The sequence below is a fragment of the Anomalospiza imberbis genome, chromosome 9 (genome assembly GCF_031753505.1).
Source record: "Anomalospiza imberbis isolate Cuckoo-Finch-1a 21T00152 chromosome 9, ASM3175350v1, whole genome shotgun sequence".
Taxonomy (NCBI): Eukaryota; Metazoa; Chordata; class Aves; order Passeriformes; family Viduidae; genus Anomalospiza; species Anomalospiza imberbis.
The window spans coordinates 26920481-26943787 of NC_089689.1; the positions used below are offsets into that span (position 1 = coordinate 26920481).

Here is a 23307-nt window from a genome sequence, read left to right on the forward strand (position 1 = left end):
CATGGTACCCTATAATCTTACCATCAAAAGCTCTCCATCTGCTGTTTGATCATATTATCAGGCAGTGATCACTTCCATTCTCCCTCAGACCCCAGGAAAATCTCTGCGGAATTTAGCTGGACATCTAAATGCAATGTTATCACATTTTATTACATCTAATAGGATAAACTTTTGGGTGTTGCCACAACCTAACTAAAGCAGGGTATCTTTCCTGCTTCAACAACAAAGAGGAACATTTAAAGTATTTTTTGGATGTCACTTCTATAGAACTCCACCAGTTTAGCTCAATTTCATCCTAAGGGATATTTCTATTTAGGAAAATACTGCTGATGCTTGATACAGGAACAGGAGGAAGCTCTTCAGCATATAAATACCTTATTAAATCTCAGCACACATCCCTTAGCAGGCAGCAAGTCCATGCCCTAAGATCTGAAAAATCACTCTGTTGTGGGGGGAAGGATATTATATTCGATAAATCATATGGAACTATTTATCAGCAATCACTTCTTTAACTTTTCCACAGTCTTCAGTTTCAAAGCGCATTTTGAAGTGACTGAAGTTTGTACAGAGCAGTTTATTTAAAAAATTATTTTAGGAAAATTACCTCAGGCTTGATTGTGTATTTATGAAGGGTTTCTCTTTTCTTTTTTTTTTTTAAATATTAACATAATGTAAGAAAATGACTTTATTAAGAACAGTGGAAAAATGTGTAGAGAAACAGAAAAGATTTTGTAGCAGACAGTCTGTAATGGGAAAAGTTTTGCTTGTCATGCAGTCACGAAGGGGAAAGTCAGTGGAAAGACCTTGATTTTGATGGGCTTTTGATTAGGCTTGTTACCAGTGTGGGATTGTTCATCACAGAACCTTGAGCTGTTTCTGGTTATATCTACATCCTCCTCAGTGAATGTATTTTGATTTCTCTACTTTTCTCCCTTGCTATTATAACTGAATATTTTTATTAACTTCATTTTCCTACCTCATCCTTCTTGGTGCCTTCTCCTTAACCTGAATCCTATCCTGATCTTTAGTTAAAAATGAAATTAACGTGCTCATAATTCAAACAAATGAATGTTTTTTGCCCTGCAACCATTGTTGCATGATCTCTTGCAAATCCACATTGGCCACTTTGTGCTCCTGACGTTGTTCATTCCTGGAACAATTCTGATCTGCTGCAGTTTAATTATGATGTGTTTCAGTACACAGCTCAGCGTGGTGCTCATAGTGATGACTTAGTGATTTTCTAAACCATGAAATAAATCTGATTGTAAGTATTTGGCATGTGGTTTACAATCAGCTGGATTATGACTTTTCCCAGTGGGCTCAGCCTTTCTATGGTGAGCCCACAGGTTGGAGTAGAAATAGAATTTTGCTGTGGATTGTTGTGGGCTTTATGGTTGTTTTTATTTAAATGAAACTCATTATTTTTCATTACTTGGCATCTGAACCATGCTGGTACTACATGGGTTTAGACTGGGAGCTCCAGAGATGAGCTGAAGTGTGCAGTTTGCTTGAGCTGTATGGGCAGGGGCCACACTCCTGGAAGGTGGACTTCATTTCATGGCCTTGGAAAAGTGCCTTGTGAATCCTGCCGGTTGCCCTTGGAGCTGGGCAGGGAGCAGGAAAGAGGTGACTGCTCAGGTCAGGGCACATGCAGGGCTGGAGGGGCAGGTTGGAGCCCTGGACATGCTGGGAATGTCAAGGTGCAGCTTGGATTCCATAGAGACAGACAGGATCCTTTCCCAGGCATCCCGCATGATGAAAGGGAAATTGTTTGCAGTGACTTGGAATGGATTAAGTAGACAAAATATGAATGTTTGAATAAAGTAGTAGCCACAGCTCTTGTGTAGACAGTAAACAATGGTTTATTGACAGTAAACTCTTGCTCTTATGGTAAAATGTCTTAAATCACTTATTTCCTGAAAGGCTCAGGCAGGGTGTCTTTGGTCACTCACACATGTTTTGTACTTTATCTCAAATCAAAACATCCTGATTTCCAGTCTCTGGAACACATTACTGGTCCATGCTTCCCCTGTTTGAATAAAAGGTGGCAAACCCAGCTGTGCACTCATCAAGGCTGTTTTGAATAGCATCTATGAGTTAAGAAAAGGCTGTGGATAGATGAGACCTTAGGATTTGTGCAGAAACATTCTAAGACTTGGCTTGACAAATGTTGTGTTGTTGGACAACTCTTCTTAATCCCTTTCTGCTTGGACTTTGCTGTGATTGCTCTGAAGGAACAGAGTGTTTTGTCTCTCCACCTGATCTCTCCCTGCTCCAGCCTCCAGCGTGCAGATGTAGCTGTGCCAGTACTCACTGTCTACTCTGATACTGTCAAAATGGGTCAGAAAAAGTCATCCTGCCAGAAGCAGTTGAGGGGTCTGTTTGTTTTGACAGCATTGGTTCTAAGAGTGATTGCACATCCAGTTGTGCTGGCCAGTGTGATGGGAGGGCAGGGGAGAAACTAGGGGTGTACTGAGAATAAACCCAGGCACACAGAACTCACTTTGTAACCACTTCAGTTGCTTCTACCCATGCAGAGACAGATGTGACAGATGTGAGAAGGAGACAGGACAGGCTGTGAACACACTGGATGTGCCCTGGAGGGGGTGACAATTGCTCTGTGGCACCGGGGCCGTGTGCTGACTCCTCTCACCTGTGCACAGGTGGTGCATCCATCTTCCAGAGCAGGGTAAAATGACCCAAATTAATTTCCCCGGAGAGGTGCACATCAGCCCTTCTTGCAGGGAGGGTCATTCAGGGCAACGTGCTCATCTCTGAGGCAGTGCTAGCTGGGCCCAACACAGGTGCTGTGCAGGTGTCCATGCAGTGCTGGAACTCCAGCCTGAGCCCATTTGTTAGGAGGAGAACACAAGACAGAGGAGGGGAGCTGGAGGGCTAAACTGGGCTCCCAGAAAGTGGTGCACAGTGGGCATGGCAGAAGGAAGGGAACAGAGTGTGGGGGCTGCCTTGGCTCTTCATCTCTGGAATGGATCCCTTCATCAGGGCCAGGCTGCGTGGGGCTAAGCGCAGCCTGATCCTATGGCAAAGTTCTCTGCCCATTGCAGGGGCAGTTGGAACTAAATAGTCCTTAAGGTCCCTTCCAGCCTCAACCATTCTGGGATTCAATGTTTAAGGTGTTGCCTATGGTCCTGAGTAGCCCAAAGTCTGGACTGGTCACTTCAAAAGTCTCTCTTGCAGCTCTCAGCATCCAGAGGACTCAAATCTGTGATCCTTCCAAATTTCTTTTCCAGTGAGGGACTCTCTGTGACCCTCTGTCTCGGGCCCTGGCCTTGGGAGGTGAAGATTGCTGAGCACTGTGTCAGCTGTATCCAAAGTGGTTTTTGTTTAATGGTCTCTGCTGCTGTTTATATTTTCTAATGCGCTACGGCTGGTGTTTGTTGCCATTAAAACTTCATTTGTTTGGAGGATCTTTTCAACAAACTGAAATCCAATAAATCATGAGAAAAATATTTATTATTTCAACTGGATAAGAAGGGGAGGGGGAAGTGGACAAATTAGTATTCCTTCAGCACCATGTTAAATGGGAGGGCACTTGGGCGTGTTCGCTGTGGGACTTTGTCCCCAGAAGAACAATTATTTGGCTGGACAGGACCAGCTGAGTGACAGATTCAAATCTGGGAGCAGAAGTGGAGCAGAAATACTCTGAGCACTCCAGCTTTATCCTGTCTGCCCATGTAATCACACCCACAGATGATGGTAGCGAGCTCAGGGCTTCTGGATTAAAACTGTCAAAAATACAAGCCTCTAATGCCTGAGTTAGAAATCCTGGGCTGATAAACTGGTCCCACTTCTGCTGGTGGCAAAGCTGCTATTGTCTGAGGTCAGGATTTCACTCCAGGTCTGTTTTAGTTCACAGACAGTAGCAGACTCCAAACTCTTCATCCTGCTGTAGGGTACATTACACCAGCTCGTGGTGGGATAAATGACATAGAGATCTGGAGCAGAATGTGGAAAATGTCATCACAAGCATCATTACATTAGAGCTGCATGGCTTTATTTATTTGTTGAATAGTGAAGTCAATTAGAAATAGGGTGGGATTTAGGGCTGTTCATGTACTTTTGCGTTCAGCCAGTGGTTTTGGCTGAAAATGCAGAGGGAAATATGGGAAAGTTGGACTGTGATTTCAGCATTTCACACAGAGGATACATTGCCTACTCACTTGGAAATGATATCTAATTTTTCAACATGACATATTTTTCAATGCCAGAAAGAAAAAAAAAAAAAAACAAAACCAACTTGCTTTTGGACTGACCCGAACAGAAATAATTCTGAAATCTGTCCATGGGACTAAGGCAAAATCTCTGCATTGTCCAGTTAAGCTCAGGACAGGTGTGAAGTGTGGATCCAAATGACTGGAAGATGTAGCAGGCTCTACAAGGAATGGGAAAAATATATATAGCATTTCAACGAGAACTGCTATATTTGCATGTATAATTATGACAAAATCTCTCTTTTCAGCAAGGAAGATGCCCTTCAGCACCTGTAAACCAGGCCCTGGATGTAAGCAGCTCCAAAATATTCATGCAAGGATTTGGACTCAGTTTTACATTAAATCCAGTTTCATCATCCTGCATGATAATTTCTACCCCACAAAGCCCCAAAAGTCATCACCTTCACTATCAAGGCCTCTAGCTGCTACTATAATGCCATTAGGATCCTAAATACAAGAAGTCAGTGTCCCATCTGTCGAAAACAGGACATGTGGCAACCCTTCCCAGTGAGTCATCTGTTCAGCATTCCCAAGTCTTTGAGATCTCTGCACTCACCAGGGAGCTCTGACATTTACCAATGTTATCTTTCTTATTTCAGTTTTGGCACCTTCTTCCTTTCCTCAGAGACCGTACTGGGCAAAAACCACATGAAATGAGCAGCAGACATCATCTGTCATCTTTCTGAAAGGTTACTGGGTTCAGTGTGTTGTTTGGCCACAGATGGTGGTAACTTCACCAGAAAAACAAAAACCCCCACCATGCAGTGAAGAAATCGTTAACTGGGCAGAGTTTTGCATGAGAGATCAATTTGTTGAAAGGGAAGAGTAATCCTTATTCATAGTGACTTTTGGGATGACTAAACCCTCAAGAAGCAGATTAGAAAATGCTATGAAATGCTTCTCTTGTTATCATTTGCTGTGAATCAGCAATAAAGCAGTCACCCCCTTGGCAGCATTCCCACTGGGGTCGAAGGGGCCGGGGTGTTGCCCCTGGACATCCTGCCCTGCAGGAGGGGCTCGCTGTCAGTCTGTGTCCACTTTTCACTCCTGTGAGCACTTGTGAGTCTACTTACAGTGTTTCATAATACAGGAACAAAGGGGTTATTCAACGAAAATGAAGGAGGCAGAGATTTAAAGCAGATGAGAGTAAATGCTCGCTGCACAATAATGTCAGCACCTGGCTTTTTATCGCTCAAACTGCTTTACAGGAGTCATCAGTGCCAGTGTCTCTGTTTGACAAAGAGATGAAGAAAGATAACACTACCTGTTCAAGGTCACCAAGCAGACAATGCCAGAGCCAGAGTGGAAAATATCCTCCTCCAGTATGCAGAGGCTTCTGGTTAAAATCAAATAACTTTTATGCTACAGGGCTCACTGCTCCAGGTCAGAATGACACCAAGAATTCAGTGGCAGGGACTGTTTGTGTGGAGAACAAGCACATGGCACTGGGAAGATGTAAGAAAGAATTCAGGTCAGACAGCAGCTTCTGTTTTTGTAGTGATCTGTCAGAGGACAGGAGACTCTCTGGCCGGATGACATGTTTCATTTTAGCTCTACTGCAGAGTGCAGAGCCAGTTGCTGGCAGTCAGGGCTGTCCTGAAAACAATGAAGACTGCCCCAAGTGTTCGCTGGTCCATGTAGAAATGGAGCTGTCATTTTGGAAATCTACCCTGTCTGAGGGGAGCAAAGGCTGGTTGTCACCAGAGATACTCCCACATAAGGGTAAAAAATGACCCAGTTTTCCTGCAGTTATTCAAGACTGGGCAGTGAAGCCTAAGCTGAACATTCTTGTGAGGCTTCAGGATTTACCCAAAAAAAGCCAGGCTGGACTTGAGGATTCTTGTACCTCCACCCCAGGTCAGATGCTGTCCTTTCAAATGCATTCCAGGAGGCTTTTGCCACAGCCAGAGTGAGTGCAGCTGCTCAGTTGAAGGTGACAGCGTCCTCCACCCTCCCAGACAACTCATCTTGCCATGTCCATGGATAGTCCCACTGTGAGAGTGAAGCATGTTCTCCATCTGAACTGCTGTCCCTCCTTAAACCTCTGTGCAAGAAGAGAGCCCCCAGCAGCCCATTAACCCTTTCCAGACCCACATGGGCTCACACATGTGCTTTCTAGTGGCATGATTCTTGGCAAGAGAGACAACTTTAATATCGCTGTTGGACCTATGTGCATGTCTGTTGTTCATCATGTGTGAATTAAATGAACGACCCTGAACTGGGGAGAGAGAAACTAATGATTGCCATATTGTTTCCAGCAGTCTTCAAGCAAAAGAAGCTGTTTGAACTTTCCCCTAAAGACGCTTCTTCCTCTTGCAGTGGTTTTAAAATCTTGGGTTTCTACCCTCTTCAAGGTGATTAATATTGTAATGATACCTTCTCTACCTTCTCCTCCCCAGGGGAGTGGGCAAGCAGGGGGAGGAAAGCAGGACATTGAGAGGAAACTTTTCAAAACGAACTCCATGTGCAGCAGTAAAAGGCGTGATAGCTGCTTCTTTTCCTCTCTCCTCTAGTTTCCAGCAAATTCCCTTGTGCTTTCAGGTATTTCATTATGTTTTGTTTTTAATTCCTCTTCAATGCACATATTGACATGCTTCTCTCTGTCTATTTCTGTCTTCCTTTACCCAGTAAAACAATCCCACTGGGAAGGTGAAGGTCCAAATAGAAGGTGGAAGGAAGGAAAGCATCTTTCCTCATTACTGAGAGCCAGACTGATTGATAGTGTGTGACTGAGGCAAAGACCCTCTTTGGGGTGGAGATCGTAGCCTCATCCTTAACATAAGGACAGGCATGAGGCTGAAACTAAGAAGGGGGACTGCATTTGGAATGTATGACTAATTGTGGCGATTGCCTGGCCCTCTTCCCAAAAATTAGGGGAGAAATGCTGTAGCTGGCATTGTTTTCATCCTACAGGATATTTCAAATGCTGTGCTTAGAGACTAAGGAAAAGACTGCATCCCGCTACCTCTGACAATTGGAGCTGCCTGTGACCAGAGATGACCTTCTTAATATTGCTTTTGACATCTGCACCTGGGTGGATGTTGCTCCACAGCCTTGAAATGGACAGTAGGAAAAAGCAGCAGAAAAATGAGACAATCCCTCACATTGTTTGGATTGTCAGTAATAAATCCTAGGGAGTGGAAACGGCCTTCCTTGTTGGCAGGGTGATCCCATCATCTTGATATAAGAAAGAAATATTACAGAGTAAGAAGAAAAAACCATGAGGAGAATCAGCCAAGCTTCCCCAGGGAGGTGTTTGAGGTGCTACATAGTCTTGTCTGGGCTCTCTTTCCCATCAAAGCTTGAATCAGATTATTTTTTGGGGTCTCTTCCAACCTGTTCTGTGATTTGTGATCATCAACAGGTTGGTGGCTGGATGTCACCGCCATTCAGTTCCTGCTAAGTGAATCTGTGCTGTTTGCACATCATTCCTCTATTATATGGTCTCCTTACATTGCAGTTTTAGGGGTTTTTGGGAGTCCCGTAGGATTACCTAAGGCTGCTATCTGCCAGACTTTCCTCTGAGCTGTCTCATTTGATCAGAGATGTGGCTCTGGAACCTGCAATGAGTGGAAAAACCTTCATTCCTGACTGAGAACGGGCACTGCAAGCTCAGTTTTGGAAGGAATTTCCCTCTGGTCAATAGTCTGGCTCAACCTGGTGGCTTCCTGGAGCAAAGACAGCAAGTACAGAGATCTGAACTGTACCTCCAGTGCTGCTCTGTTCTATCCCTCAGCTTAATCACATGTAGAATGTGGGTCTGGGATCACTCTGCTCTTTTCAGGTTGATAGTCCAGAATACACAGTTAGAAGTTCCTATGACAGTTTGGTTCAAAGTGGAAAATTACAAACTAACACACCCCTGCCTCTCTTTGATTTGAATCCAATTACCAGTGGGAAGGTCTTTTCATTTGCTCAATATGCAAAGCATCCCCAGGAAAGAAATGTTTGAGAAAGGGGTCATGAAAGCTGAGACAAGATGTAAAGGTGTCATAGAGGCAGAAGTGGAAAAGAATAGAGAATTGATCAAGAAAATGTCATCAGTGACCCTTGTGATCACTGCTTTGTTGGAATGGGGGGGATGGAAATCACCTTGGAGAGGATCCAAGATGCTGGAGACAGGGAATACACCTGCTGTGCCTATCTTGCCTCAAACCACAGATGAATCCAGTTCCTCCAGAAGCTTCTGTAACAATGTCAGTCCCAGAGGACACACCACTGTGAACATTTCAACAAGGACCTTTGTTCCTCAAATTGCAAAGAATTTTGAAATCTAACACAGGCGATAAGTCAGCTGCCTTTGTGGGTTTCCAGGTTTTTTTTCGTGTAGTTATTTGATTCTGCTAATATGTATTGTAAAGATAAAACAGACCGAGTCTCAAATGCTGGAAATCCAAGAGGAGGCAGAAATGACAAGGGAGGGCTGACAAGGAGTCATGGGAAGAACCAGATCAAGGGAAGAAGTGAGCAAAACTGATGGAAACTATAATGTGGTCTGATAGCTTAGGTGGGCAAAGTTTGGGCTTGGAAAGGATCATGAATTTCCTGGCTTCACAGGAGACTGAAGACAACATCACTCAAAGCCTTCTCTGCTCCAGGATGCAATTTCCTCCCTGTTCTACTGACGGATCCTTTTCTGCTGTGTATATTTTTTTCAACCAGCTCTGCAGAAGTACTGAAAGCTGGCAAGGCAGCTCAGAACAGTAAGAGATCTTGTAGAAATTCTTTCTTCTTTCACAGGTTGTTGAGACAAAGAGTAAGAGAAGATTACAGATAAAAATGTTTTTCTGTCAAGGATAGTAAAGTATTTCCACAGCAGACCAACTGCAGTGCATGTGTCCTGGCAGGTCCTGAAACCAGTTTTTGTAGATCTCTCTAGAAAAGCAATTAATTTGACTACTGGCATAAGCAGCATGATAACCTTGATGCTTGTTGTCAATGAAAGAAGGGCTTCAATGAGAGCAAGGGGTCAGGCTGTCCATCTTGGTGGCTGTATGGTACAAACCTCCTGTTACTTAACAAAATATCCAGACTCTCTATGTATGAACCCTTATTCACCCCTGCAGATAAGACAGACCCCCCAAAGGGTACCCTACTGAGGGTAGAAACAGCAACCATTTGTGCTTGAAGGGTGTAGTGCACAGTTGTGGAGAGGTGATTGCTTCAAGGACCACTTTGCTGGCTGTGGACACAGCTCACTCTTAGCTCTTTTGAGGGAGGAATCATTGGAATTCCCTCCTGAGTGCTGTAAACAGCAGGGATTCAATGTAATCTGGCTAAGTGAGCCAGTCACATGCAACTCCCCAAAGTCAGTAAGGCTCCTTGACATGTGGGCTTCCTCTTACCACTTCATGTGGGCAGGTGGCACGTGGCAACTGTCCCAGGCTTCCCCCAAAAGCTCTGAGCAGAAGAAGTTCTGCTGCCATCTCTGCTTTGGGTAATTTGTAAGGGAGGCTGTGGGTTCTCCACAGGAACCCGTGGGGCGGTTGTAGGGTCTCTCTCCTGGCCTCGTGTCACCTGACTCAGGTTTGGAACAGTCTGTCATCATGAGCTCATCTAGAAAAGTGCCAGGTTGTCCTTGTGGAAGAGTGGTTTAGCTGACCTCCAGGGGTCTCTCCTGACCTACATTTTCTTGTGATTCTGGGACGGAATGTAACGAGCTCAGGACCTCTGCAGCACAGGCTACTTTTATTTCTACTGAACGTGAATAGGAGCATTGTGTGGATACCCAAGGGCCCTGACAGACAGGCCCTGGCAGTGACTGGAGCTTTTCCTGGCCTCAGCTCTTGGTCACTGTCTCTGACAGAGGATCTGGTGCTTGCAGCAGCAGGGAAGGTGTGAACTGGAGCAGCTGAGGATGCTCAAATTCCTTGTTCCTACAAGCTGCTTGTCATGGGCCAGTCATGTTTTAGACCGTGGCAGCCAAATGCTCAGATAATGAGAGACAGAGCTCTAGCTTTACACAGCCAAGCTTGGAAAATGAAGCCAAAGTGACTTGGGCTTGACTTGCGTGTGGAAAAGGGATGCTGCAGTCCTCTACACTGTCTGAATGCTAAACAAAGCACAGCATGGCCCAGAACCCAAAGCTTATGCAGTCTCCCACCTCTGAATACCAGCTTTGAATTGGCTTTGATTTTTATTGCATATTTGTTCACAGCAGCTGTCAGAAAGTTTAAATGCTAGAGTTACTGCTGGAATAAATACATCCTTCCAAAGCATTGCTATGGCTCTCCCCGTTGGGAGTTTATGTAATGTACTGAGCGGTACAAAAAGTATGCAGAGAGAACATTCTGCTTCCTGGAGGTTTCAGCTTGGTTTGACAGCTTGGTGCTGACTCACTGTCAGGACCTGGGTTTAAGCTCTGTAGTAAAGCTCTGAGGGCTGGGAAGCACAGCCATGGACATTGCCACAAATGGATGTGAAACCAGGCTGTTACCATCCTAGGTGACTTTTTGCCTGGGCATTGCAAATGCCATGGCATTCAGCCAGATGCCAGCTTAGAGCAAGGTCTGCTTTAGGTGAAGAACCAGAAAAGACCAGAAAAGTGGCCTCAAAATGCTGGAGGAAGATGAACATTTCTTTTAGTGCTATTTTTATCTAATATTCTAATTTTGTCCTGTTCCCTTACATAACTTTCAGAGTTACAGCTGAATAAACTTTCAGGGGAGAGAAATAATTCCAAATTCAGCTCTAACTTTCTCCAGACTGAGTCTCTGAAATCATCCACAAAAGGTTTCCAGTCCATGTATGTGGCATTGGACCTTTGTCTAAGAAGGAAAAGGTAGAAAGAGATTGAAGCCCTGTAAGAGTTGAGTTTGTTCCTCCATGGCAAAAGGCAATTATTTTGTTTGGGTTGGATGGCATTTGGTGAGATGGGGTCAGCACAACAGAAGCCCTTCTGCCCCTGCGCTCCAAGACTGCCTCCTCTCCTGTCAGTTCAAGCTCCAGCAGTGCAGAGAAGGGAGATCTGGTTCCATTCCCTGCCCCAGGGCTGATGGATGCCCTGGGCAGCTTCTCTGCTCTCACTTGGAGCAGACCACTGGAGCTGTGAGAGTTAGGGAGTGGCTAACTGAAGTTAACTGTGCTCTGGCTCTTCCCTGCTCTTCAGGGGCCGTGTGAGGCAGCTCACGAGTTAGCAAAACATTGAGGATTTTCTAATGCTCTCCAGGGACCAGGTGGGTCCCTGGCTGCTGCAGGATATGGCCTCAGAAAGGCTACCTTTTCTTTTCCCAATTCCCTTTTCATGTTAAATCTGCAGGATGAAAATCACCAGATGTCTTCTCCAGCCCCTCCCTGTGTCTAAATGAGGAATGCTCAGTGCGACATCCCAAGAAAGCCGGACTGATGACCAGCCAGACATGAGGGACAGGGAAAACAAGGGCTTGGAGAAATGTGAAATCAGGAGAAGTGGCTGTAAAGGCAATGCACCTGTACCCCAGCAGCTCTTTTTTATAAAAAAATGAAGAGGAAACTTCAGTGGACCAGTTGTTCAATAATTTTTTTTAAAAACGGAGAAAATTAGTTAACAAAAATATAAAGCAAAATCTGAAGACTGGTGAATTAGAATGTTTTCTAGTTGTCTGCCTTTCTCCAAAACACAGCCTATGCTTGGGTGGTAATTTAAATTTGTCTAATGTTAAGGTAGATGCAAAGCCCAGTGAATCCAGTGGGAGACTTTTCACTGGCTTCTTTCGACTTTGGATGACTCCTTACTCTGTAGGCAAAACAACATGCACGAGTAATCAACATTTGCCCCTTTTTGGAAACCCATCAGCCCAAAAGGGCTGTGGCCATGTGTTTGTTACGTGCTTGTTGTTGCATCTTTCTCTGACTCTCTGTAAGGAAAGTGCAGATCATCAGGACACGGTGCGGCAGCGCTTGAGATCTTGGCCGTGGAGTTGTTTATTGAACAGTGACAGACTGCAGCACATCCCTTTCAGGAATGATAAGGAAAGTTTTATGCAAGCCCACATCTGCACTTGGCTGGGCACAATAATGTCATGTTCCTGATTAGCCATAAATTTTTCTGAAGCACTTGCTGAAGTAGGAGCGCCCATGATGACTGATTTCTGCTGTACAGCTTGTGTTGTTTCCACTGCTCCAAACTCGGTGTGCAGCAGTGAAATATAGTCCTCTAGAAGTGCTGGGCACTGTTATTTCCTACTCTGTTTCTGCTGCTTGCACCCTGCCAAACATAATGATTTTTTGGTCCCTGTTAAAGGTAAGTGTTTAAGGCCAGGTTGGACGGGGCTTGAAGCCACCTGACTGTGGCAGGTCTCTCCCAACCCAAACCATCCTATAAGTGAGTGAGAAATGTTTTTTTACAATCTTCTCATTTAGCTTACCTGTGGACAGTCAAATCATCTGTAACCCAGTGCTCAAAGATCCCTTTTCCCCTTGAGAAACATCCCTTTCCCAAGCCACACTGCACAGAATTAACACAGGGAGGCTCAATCTGGATGGGCTGTGTGGTTTTCCTTGGACACTGTGATCCCATCCACAAAGCCCTGGGTCTCCCCTGCTCTGTCATGACCTGCAGCATCTCTGGCTATTGCAGTAGACTAACAATATTTAGGACTTAGGCATCAAACAAAGGTAGATTTTTGTCACTGTCCCTGTGCTAGAACCCCCCACAGCTGTAACAAAGGTTTCCAAAGCTCTTGTGACATGGAACCCACAGAGGGTTTTCTGTGTAGTGCATGTCCCCAAAGACCAGTAATGATTTTCTCAGGGTGAGAGGTTAACAAAGGCTTCTTGTACATTGAAAGGCTTTTTCTGACATTTGAAATGTGGCTTTGGTATTAGATATTGCCTTGTCAATGTAATTGCAAAATATATTAGTAGCCATTTACTGGTGTGTCTTTATATCTAGATTATGTCATTATTCACCTTTTTTTTCATGGTCTCCTAGTCTCTTAATACTGTCCAGATTTTTTTGGGATGTTTAAAAGATGGCCAGGTCTGAAGACAGCAGGAAATAGTGAGCAAACTGCAGTAGAGGGCTGAGAACATTGTTTCTTTCCATAAAGTAAGTCTACTTGCCCTGAATCCAGGGATAACAGCTAGTCTGACAGAATAATATAAACTGGCTTTCTGCTTTTTCCAGAATTAACTTTGGATCCCAGATATGAAGCCTGGACAGAGAAAAGACAATTGTCATGTCTGTACTGGTGTTTTCTGTCATTTATTGAAACTCATCTGATACAGCTGCAGCTTGTTCTAATATTGATCTTTGATATCTGAAGAGAATTCCCCAAAGAGTCTTTCGGGATGGGAAATGCAGCTTGAGCAGAACCAGCTTCCATCTGGACAGGGGACATTGAGGTACCAGGACTCTGATTATTTGGAAGCAAGGAGCAAACTCACACGTTCTCTGTCGGTACCATTATCCTTGCAAAAGGCTCAAGAAACAGCCAGTGGGATGTGCAGCCTTTTCTGCATTTGCAAGTAAAACCTGGAGCTCCTCTGTATGAATTGGAGCAGTCAGAGAGAAACTATCAGCTAAATCTGAGAATGAACTGAGGATCTGAGAGGGTCCCCCCATGACTCCTGTTCAGCAGCTCTGTATATTGTTTTAAAGGACCCTTATGCAAGAAGTATGTTGCCTTCTGAAAGAGGAGACTGTTTTACTTACTTGTTGTGGGAAAGTCTTCAAATTACAGCCCTTCCTGCTTATATTATGGCATTCTAGGGTTCAGCCTGCTGTAGCTGCCCTGTGCTGTGTGGGATGCAGGATCCATGGCAGATAAATTCACAGCCAAAGCCTGTTGTTACAACAGAAGTCTCTTGCCAGAGAGCCTGAGTTATTTCAGAGCTTCTCCTTACAGCTGAATGCAGTTAATACTGGTGTGTGCTCTGGAAAGTGTGTGGGAGACAGGTCAGAGTGTCCTGGAGCACAGAGTCCCCACGTGGCTCCACAGCAGGTACAGCCTCAAATGGAGGCTGCAGTGACAAGGGACAGCTCCAAATTAACATTGGACAAAACACTCCTACCCACATTCTGCCTGGAAGGCTCAGCTTTGGCTAATTCCACCATCACAAAGTGAGCCACTTTCCAGGGAGATGAAGGGGAAAGAGGTAAATTCAGTCTAGGAAGTGGGCTGATCCAAATGGAAACTATGACAGTAATCTCAACCAGGCTGAAACATTTGTGTCTTGAAATTCCCGTTCATGGGTCTTCCAGTCCTGACTGCAGATGTCCCTATTCCCATCAGTGGCCAGGCTGCTTGGGTGGATTCCCAGCCATTCCTGTCACTGGTGCATCACCCTTTTCACTGCCTGGGGAGATCACAACCTGTCAGAGGAAATGTAGCTCACTCCTCACCCATTGCAAAAACAGGGATGTGATGCAGAGCTGCAACTCCCATGAGGCATGAGTGGCACTTGGGCTTTGAAACATTTTAGTTTCGCCTCAAAAAAATGCTATTTTGAGAAGAAGAAGTTTCTGACCCACTTTCTAACCTGCTGCATTTGAACATGAAGGTTCATGATCTCAGCAAGGTGGGGGGGTTCACACAAGCAAAACTTCACAGAGCTCTGGTTGTCCAAGAGATAACAGATAGAAATTATTCATGGTCGAGAGCAGTCTTGAGAAAGCATTGCAAGGAGTATGAGGCTGGAGCTTTTCAAATCTCCTGGAATCCTCTCCTTTCCTGAAGAGCACAGAGAGATCCTGGTGGTCTTAGGGTGAGGGGCAGAGGAGGTGGGTGCTTCATATCCTGAGTCTGGTTTGAAGTTGGCTGGCAGCATCTGTCAGTGGATAAAGGCTTTTACATGCCCGCTTTGACTGCTTTGATGCACAAAAAATAAAAAAAAAAAAAATAGGCAGTGTGTGCAAATGAAAATGCAATAAATCGTATTCAAACTTTTTGAAACAGCCAACTCAAAGATGCAGCTCTCAGGCCTGGCTGCAGATCCTGGGCCCTTATCAGGGTAAGGGGCATGAGCCTGAAGCCTGGCACCCTCTGGCCCTGGCTGCAGAGTGGTTTCTTTGCTGGGTACATGGCATTTCTCAGGCTGTGCTCTGGGCAGGCCATGCTATATTTAAATACATTTTGCTGGTGAGGGACTAAAGGGCCTCTAGAGCTGCAACTTCCTAAGGGCTATTCTGCAGATTCCTTCCTCCTTTTTTTTTTTTTTTTTTTTTTTTTTTTTTTTTTTTTTTTTTTTTTTTTTTTTCTTGTTTTGTTTTCCTTTAAAGGAAACTCTCAATCTTCTTAGGAAATAATCTTTTGTTTATGTCATGAAAAAACCTGTGCTCTCCTGGCTGGGAGGGTGGAAGGGCCAATAGGAAGAAGTGCCACTTGTGCATTTCGATACAACCAAGCCTGTCTTAAATAAACATATGTTTATTTTTCTACCTTTCTGTTGAATTGCATCCTTGCCAACATAGAAGGTAAAAGTATCCAGTTCAAAGGAGGCAACTGCAAGTGTAGCCTGACATCCTGTCATAAATATAGAACTGGCCCCATGACAATGCCCTGCTCAGAAACAATGGGAGCTGGGAGAGAGAAATGTGTGAATTAACACAGTTGAGGCAAATGATGAACAGCTGATGGAGGAAAAGAGCTGTGGGCCAGGCTGCCAGCTCTCAAGACTGTCTCTGAGTTGGCCTTTGTCCCCTTCACAGAGCTGTGACGTCTCTGCTGTGCTCATGTGCCAGCCGTGATGCCACCCTGGGGACACCAAGGACACGAGACACCCTTCTGTGCCAAACCACAAGGGAGATTTCCCTTCCCCTTTGCTCAGACTGGGGCAGAGAAGGAGCTTTCATGTGGTTTTGCCCCTGAGATTTCCCTTCCCCTTTGCTCAGACTGGGGCAGAGAAGGAGCTTTCATGTGGTTTTGCCCCTGTCCCACCTTGCTGACAGGACATGTGGCCTTGGGTGATGGCAGCTTTCTGCCCTGCCCAGCACTCAGATCAGGATTTTCAGTGCAGGGAAGGGACCAGCAGTGCAGGGAAGCTGCAGCCAGCCCAATTCCCTGCCCTCAGGACAGCTCTGGATAAATCCCTGTGGCCAGGTTATATCCTCCCTCCATCATGTATTGGAATGGCAGTGGACACCCATTTCCACGAGCAGGATGAGAGCCCCAGGCTCTGCTGAGACAGATTTGTCCCAGTCGGGCTTTGCCATGAGGAAACCGAGTTCCAGGGTAATTAGGAACCTTAGTGATCCTTCCTGTGATACCTGAGAAACCTGCCATGACTTAGTAAGAAGCAGCCTGTGGCTGTCAGTGGTTCTTGGCTCTGGCTGGGGACCTGGCAGAACTCACCAGCTCCTGTCCCAGCCAGGAGCAGAGTGGGATAAGAAAGGAACCCGGGGTAAGAGGAGCCACATGCCTCTATACCTGGTTTTCACCTTTACAACATGCCTGTGGGGACACTGTTGTGACCTTTTGGGCACTGATGGCTAAAGTGGGTGCACTCCCATGAATCCAGGCAGGATTTTCCCTCTGGTGAATCCCTCATATAAACTGTATTGAGTTTAAAAACATCAGCAGAGAGATGCTTAGTTTAGCTTATGTTTATCCTTGTTTTTCTTTGACTAACTATAGTTTTCTTATGACTGTCATGTTGAAAATGATGGCTTGCAGTGGCAAGAATTCACCTCACTTTTGTCCTAAGCCACCTTCAGCTCTCGGGCTGAGCCAGCAGGGCAGCAGCCACAGTGATAGCAAGTGACAGTCGCCAGATTAATCTTATCTAGCACACAGAGTGTGGCATTTGTGAGCTGAAGCCCTGGGTTTTCTTCCCTTCTCTTTTTGTGCAGCACAGGGTGTGCCCCATTTGACCTAAATATTTGTGAAGTTACATCCTTGGGACAGGCTGACAAAAGGTTATAAACTCATTTGTTTTCATCTTTTCCTAAGGCTGGCAGGCTGCAGCGAGGCATCACAGCTGCCTCACACCTTCCCCTGACCCAGCTGGTGCTGGCCAACATCTGAGACAGGGCTGAGGGCCTCATCCACACAATTCCTGCTTCCTTACCCCCAGAGACTGTGGCAGCAGCTGCCTCATCACTTTCTGTAGCCACGGGACTGGAGGTGCCATTGGGGATAAGAAGCAAATGGTGTCGTGGGAGATCAGGTGTCATGTCACTGTCAGAGGGGCTCTGTCTGCTCTGGGGTGTGATGCACAGCTCAGTGAGCCCCTGAGAATCAGCAAAGTGCTGTGGGGGGTCGGGGTTTTCCATTGACATCAGTGCCATTGGGTTCCTTTGTACCTGCACCATCAGCTGTGCTCATCTTTGGAGGAAAAGGGGAAAAAGTGAGTTTTGCATGTTAGTGCAAGGAAACCAGGCAGCTTAATCCCAAAGGTGAAGTGTGTGCTCATAGTAACAGTAATTTTTACATCTCCCCAGCACTGTTCAACAGCAGCTGCACTGAATTATGGTTGTGGCACTGTTGTTTCTTTTTGGAACAGACAGGAGTGAGGTGCAGCTTTGGAATTTAAGCATAAGACAGAGCAGAAGGCATTTTTCCACTCCACTCTTGGCTTCAACAGTGGTCAAATTCCACAGCAACTTCAAGAGCCTCTCCTAATGTGGGTGCCAGCTGTGCCCAACATCTGGACTCTCCTGGGTGCAAAGATGCTTTTGCAGGGAGCAGTCCCAGGTGTGTGTGGGGAACAGTGCAGTGCCTCAAGCCAGTCCCGCATTATTGACCCGTGGAATTGGGCAGATATCAGTGAGGATAAAAGATAGACAATATCCCAGAATTGTATGACTCTGTGAGTGTCTTGTCTTTCACAGTGTATTTTAGTTTTTATGCTGCAGCACCTTTGTGCTTGAGCACTATTATACTTAGAGAGCTCACTCATGCTGCCCTACCAAGCAATCTCTCTTCTCAAAAAGCTGAACAAATCCACAGCCAAAGTGTTTCAGAGTCAGTGCAGTTTCCACCAAACCTCCTCACTGCTGGAGTTGGGAGTGCCTGCTCTGAAACATCAGCGTCTCCTTTTTGTGTGATGCCAGTGGGCAGGTTTGGGGGGACACTGGTGCCTGGCTGCAGATCTGTCAGCTGGTGGGTGGAAGGGGGATCCCAAAGCATTCTCAGGGGTGGTAGGTGAGTTGTTGCAGGAGAAGCCCAGAAGCAGAAACAGAAGGGTATGAGGCTGGTACTGCCTGTGATTTGCAATATGTGACCAGCAGCGCTGTGAGCTCGATCCCACTGTTTGCTCCACTCTGTTATCAGAGCTGCTCAAATGTTTTCCATTAGCTAATCCTTAACCCTTTGCAGATACAGACCAACCCTGCACTGGAACCAAGATCCAGATCAGAAATAAGTTCTTTATATTTTTTCTTTGGCGGATTTTTGCAATCACTGTTTCCCCACACCACTAAAAACCATGTGAAAATCATTTAGAAGCAGCAACCAACAACCCTCTCCTCTCCTACAGGTGATATTTAAGAAGGACAAAATATCTGTGGGACAAAGTTATTTAAAAACCTCTAGGAGAGGGTTGGAATCCAAAGTCAGAGGTGACTTTCTTTGAAAACCGACCAAGGGATTCATTCAGTGACAAAAGAGTAATTAAAAAAAAAAGCATATTTCAAAGAGAGTCGAGTGCTTGATGGGTGTAGAGGACCTTCCCTACATAACTGATAAAGATTCACTGAAAGACTATATGGATATAAGATTTCTGAGTTCTTGTCCAAGTGTTTTACCATTCTTAGGATAAAATTGTCTTTTCCTCATAGCTGATCTGAATCTCCCATGCTGCAACTTATCTTTAGCTGTGCACTTTAGAGAGAGCAGGTCTGATCTTTTCTGTTAGCTCATAGTCTCATGGAAGCTACGATTCCCCATTGCTGTCTCATGCCATGTGCTTTGGCCTCACTGGCTCCCTTCCCTTCCTCAGGATCGTGTCCTGTGGATTCCAAAGCTGGATGCAATATCCACACGTGGGCTCCCCAGTGCTGAACACAGGGGCAGAACCACTTCCTTCAACCTGCTGCTTACATTCTCTCTGTTGTGGCCCAGTTCAAAGCTGAATTTTGTCCTTGGAAGGGCACATTGAGTGAGGCTTAGTTGCAATGTAATAAATATCCCTCTCTCCCTGTGGCAGGCAGATCTGCAAAATGTCCCTGACTGACCTCCTGTGAGTCTATATAAGCACCAGGGCCACATAAGGACTTCAGCAGTCCTGTATAGCTTCTATTTTTTTATGCAGTTCCATGTTGCATCCAGCCTCTGATTGACCCTGTCATCAAAGCCTGGCTTTAAGTGTTTGTAAGCTCCCAGCAAAACCAGCAGCAAAAGTAAAAACTTGTCTGCTCCTTGAAATTGCTGTACCAGGATCTTTTGTTCCCTGAGCACAGGTCTCTGGGAAATGCAAAGGGCTGGGAGAAGTCTCCAGGGAAGCAGTGTCCTTCATGTATAGAAGTCTGACTATTGTTGACCACTGACTACTCACTTTGGTTGCAAATGAATAAATGAACAGGAATGCAGCTGGACCAAGGACTGGACAGACTGGACAAACTCCTGTGTACAAGCTTGCCACCCCAAAGGACCTACACATTGATAACTGATTGACAGATATAGTATTTGTGTTGCCTGTGGGTGTGGAGAGCTGAAATTCTAGGAGGAAAAGGGGAATCTGTGGAGGCTCCCAAAGGGACATTGTTATGTCCTGAATCTACAGCTGCTGAGCACCAGTGAGACTCCATCGATAGACACTTTGCTCCGTGTTTAGGAAAGTCCCTTTTGGGTTGTCCCAAGGCCATCCATGTCATTTCTCCCGCTTCTGCCCCACTGCTCTGTCCCAGTTCTGTGCCTGGAGTGCACAAGACTTGCTTTGCTCTTTGGCCTCAGCCTTTTGGCTGCTTCCAGCTGTGCTCTGCTACCACGTCTGGTGGCACTGGAAATGGAAGTGCCACCAGCCACCCCCACCAATGCCACAGAGCCCATGCTGGGCCCACACCATGACCTTGAGTCACCTGTGCCAGTAGGAGGGTGAGGTTCTGTGTGTGTGTGAAACAACCAGGTGCTCTCAGCCCAAACCCTGAACTTTTGCACCGTGCTAAGGGGAAGGTGGATAATTTGGGGGTGGTGGGAAGCCTGAGAATCCAGCAGCATTCCTGTATCCAGACTAGGTGTGGCAGCGACAAGGGGATATTAGCTCTCCTTAGCAGTCAGTGTCTGAAACTTCCTTGTATTGTTTGTCCAATGCTAAGAGCTTCCCCCCAGCACTAAAAATAGCTTTTTGTTTGTAAGTTCACTTAGCATTCACGTTTCCTCTCTTGGTTTTCTCAAGAGGTTCCTTGATATCTTTCAATTTGCTTGACCAACAGGAACAAAAGGCAGCAAAAGTCTCCCTGTGTGAAGATGGGGAGGTTTTCACCTCAGAAAGAGAGAGGGGGAGGCAGCTTTTAATATCTTTTTATATTTAGTGCAGGTTTGACGGGTGAGAGCAAGCACCATGTTCAGCCTTTATTCTGCTTACCCAGTGAGAGCAGAAAGGGAATGCATTGTCCTCCTGGGATCCCAGGGAACAGTTGGCAGTGATACCACATAGTGAAAAATGCTGTTCTCAAAAATACTCCAGCAACCACCAAGCAACAGCAATCACAGTGACTCTTAGCTCTACCCTTGGCAGCTGTTATCTGGACCAGATGTTGTCTTAAGTAAAAGGGAGATGCTGTTTTCTGGAACAGAGGGATATATATTATTTTCTGACATTATTGCTCGATTGATTTCTTTTAAAAATAATGCCTTGTAGAATGTTAATAAATAGCTGTTTATTTTGACAGCAGTGTCAAGAGCATGCTAATGTGTTATTGTTTGGACTGTGGACACTTAAGATGTATAAAGGGAGTTTGTGTTGCTGGTTCCAGGGAAGCAGGAGGGTTTTGCTCATGGTGGACCCAGTCCAGAGAATGTGCTTTACATATGGGTGTTTATATCTTGCTCCGTCTGTAAGAGTTCATTTGCCTGATGAAAGATTGTTTGCTAGCACTCTAGGAGCTGGCAGGGAGGTATTTATACCATTGTCAACTCTGATAAAAGTTTCAGATGTTACAAAAGCTCTTGGATAATATTGGGGCGGGGGGGGAAGAGAATTAATTAAATCTGAATTTCTTCTTAATTTGTTAATGTTCCAAAGTGATCTGGCCTGCAGGCCTTGGAATCTGGAATGATCTACTTGTTTTCTATTGCAGTGATCCTGACTTGAAGCCAGGCAGCTCTTTCTGGCTACAGGAGTGTGGAGCTCACTGTGGCGCAGGAAACCAGGCTGTGCATCAGGTAAGGCAGCTCAGGCAGGGGCTGCTGCTGAGGTGTCTGATAACTCACCCTGTCTGCAGGCAGATCCCAAAATTCGAATTCTGGGTGTGAGTGTAAAATCACAGGGCTAGAAAAGCCCCCTAAAGAGTCACCTCCTCTCCTTGTTCTCTCAGATGTGGAACAAAAGCAGCTGGTGATGGAAACTCTGAGGCAGCCCTGTTCTATCCCCACTGCCTGGAAAGTGTCCCCCATGGTACAGTCCCAGCCCTCCTGGCTTCATTTTGCTTCTTGAGAGTGCAGTGGATGTGGTGGTGCTGCAGCATGAATACTCAGTCCTCCTGGAAATATTGCAGCTCTTCTGAATGCCTTCAGGGAGCAAATATTGCAGTGCAACCACTGCTGGGCTATTTCAGCATCTATAACCCACTTGGGAAGGGAAAACAGATCTATGAAACAGAGCCTTTTATTCATACAAAAAGAAGCCCTGGAGACATGTGAATATCAGCTATTTGGAGAAGGAACATATTCTCAAATCAACACTTGTGCTGGAGCAAGTACCCAGTGTGTGCTTGAAGCATCTCCACCTCTCTGAGGATGAGCCCCAAAGATCCCACAAGCTACAGCAGCAGGAAAAGTCACAGTCCTTTGCCTTTGTGACATATCTTGCATTGAAACAATACCTCCTATGGAAAGGTCATGGCACTGAGTCATGCAACAAGACTTATCAACAAGTAGATCATATTATATATGAAATGTAGGCTCTCACACGTGTGAGAATGTTCCTTGAGACAGCATCTGAATTTATGTGGTGCTGGTAATAGGTGGATACATTTTCCACCAGGAACAAGTACAATAAAATCAGATTGCAACTGAAACTAAATGCTAAATTGAATCATAAAATTCAAATAAAAATGAAGTGCTGGTGGACTCCCATCTAAATAGGATTCAATTTAAAAAATTGTTGAGGCAAAAATTACTCCAGAAGCAATTGTGAAGGAGAGCCCAATAACAAGTCAACATTTGAATGAATTACTGTCCCTCGAATCCCCTTGAATTCACACCAAGGAATGGCCTTTTCAGCTGGTGTTTCTGAATTTTGCAGCCTGTCTGCATGCACAGACCCAGGTTATTTTGGGCTATTTGGGACTGGTGCAAGGCTGTGTCCAGGGAGGGTGTGCAGCAGGGCCTGAAGAAATCCCTCGAGCCCCTCCAGGTCTGGGTGCTCTGCTCACTTCCAGGACAAAGTTCCACACAGCAGATGTTTTTTTTTTTTTTTTTTTTTTTTCCCAGATAATAATGAAAAAAGAGGTTGCTGAGACCAAATGATCTTTAGTCCATCTGGCACATGCAGCTTAGGGATGAGGTAACTCTGCACTGGGTGCTGTTACCCCTGAACACATTTTTGCCTGGGCTCCTACCAGATCTCTGACTTCCACAGGAACACTGTCTAAATGAACTACTGTTTCAAAACGTTATTTTTTATTCAGATGGGAATATTTTCCAGGATTTTTTTAAAATTTATGCTTTCTTTTGGCATTTTCTTGCAGCTGTAATTATGTAAAATGTTTGGTAAGGAATTTTCTGACTAGATTTTTGTAATCAGAAAATGTTAATCTAAGACAACCTGCCTGTGTTTGTATGTACAAGGACCAGTTAAGTAAATCTCCCAGTCCTGAAAACATTTCCAAGTGGTTTCAAATATGGAAAGCATGAGATCTGGGTTTTTTTTAAAACAGTTTTATCTTGCTTTGCTGTTGCCTGTAACATTAAAACCAGAATGAACATTTCAGCTGATCCACACCATTTCCCCTCCTGAGACGATCCCTTTGCAAGGATTTTGGAGCTCTGGTTTT

General features: G+C 45.2%; 1 long non-coding RNA gene across 2 annotated transcripts; it reads right to left on the reverse strand.

Moving 5' to 3' along the window:
* Positions 1-1779: 1779 nt before the first annotated feature.
* Positions 1780-12770, reverse strand: LOC137478790 (uncharacterized). 2 transcript variants are annotated; one of them, XR_011001793.1, is made up of 4 exons: positions 12639-12770; positions 4275-6264; positions 2126-2328; positions 1780-2029 (listed from the first exon to the last, which is right to left on the reverse strand). It is a non-coding gene; the product is annotated as an uncharacterized lncRNA (long non-coding RNA). The 2 variants fall into 2 exon arrangements; XR_011001792.1 differs by having other exon boundaries at positions 1780-2328.
* Positions 12771-23307: the final 10537 nt, after the last annotated feature.